Raw genomic sequence first — 970 nt, forward strand, 5'->3', positions numbered from 1 at the left:
TTCCCTCCCTCTGCCACTGCCCCCCCTCTGCCACTGCCCCCCCCCCTGCCACTGCCCCCCCTCTGCCATTGCCCTCCTGCAGGAGAAGCTGAGCAGGGGGGCTGGTGAGAGGAATCCTCTGAGCCTCATCTCTGTGTCACTCCCTTTTCTTTCTCTGCAGGAGGAGGCTCCCGGCCACCGCCTGCCCCTCCTGGGCCCCCCTGGGCTCCTCCATCCCCTTCATCTGTGAGCCTGGCCTGGCCCCTTGTGGACAACAGCGTCTTCCCTGGGGGCACTGCCCACCTGTGGCCTGAGGGGTCCGGGAGAGCCGGGCCCTGGGACAGAGTCCCACAGGGCAGCAGTGGTTTCATACAGAAATTAGAGGCAGCTGGTCCCTCCTCGGAGGAAGGACTGGCTCCCAGGGGCCCCTGCGCCTGTGGGCGGAGGTCTGGGTGTCCTGGACGCCATGCCCTCCCCCCTCAGCCCAGTGTGGCAGGGCCTGCAGATGCCAGAGGGGAGCTCCACCCCAAGTGCCCCAATCACTGCTCTGCAGGCCTGACCAGGGGCTGGACACCAGTCCTGCCTCCATAGGTGGTCACCTGGGAGTGGAGGGACCCTAGACCCTGCCACCACCTGGGCCTGACCCCAGACCCTGCCCCCGCCTGGGCCTGTGACCCCAGACACTGCCCCCCGCCTGGGCCTGTGACCCCAGACACTGCCCCCGCCTGGGCCTGTGACCCCAGACACTGTCCCCCGCCTGGGCCTGTGACCCCAGACACTGCCCCTGCCTGAGCCTGTGACCCCAGACCCTGCCCCCTGCCTGGGCTTGTGACCCCATGTTGGGGTCCAACCCCAGCAGGTCCAGGGGTTCCCAAAGGTGTGGACGGAGTCAGCGAAGAAGGAATGACACGGAGACAGCGTTCAGTTGATCAGCAGCCTAGCCAGGTTCTGTAGCCAGGATCTCCAGCCAGGTTCTGTGTTTTATTGTCTT

This window comes from Myotis brandtii, unplaced genomic scaffold (assembly GCF_000412655.1).
Source record: "Myotis brandtii unplaced genomic scaffold, ASM41265v1 scaffold105, whole genome shotgun sequence".
In the NCBI taxonomy this organism is placed as follows: Eukaryota; Metazoa; Chordata; class Mammalia; order Chiroptera; family Vespertilionidae; genus Myotis; species Myotis brandtii.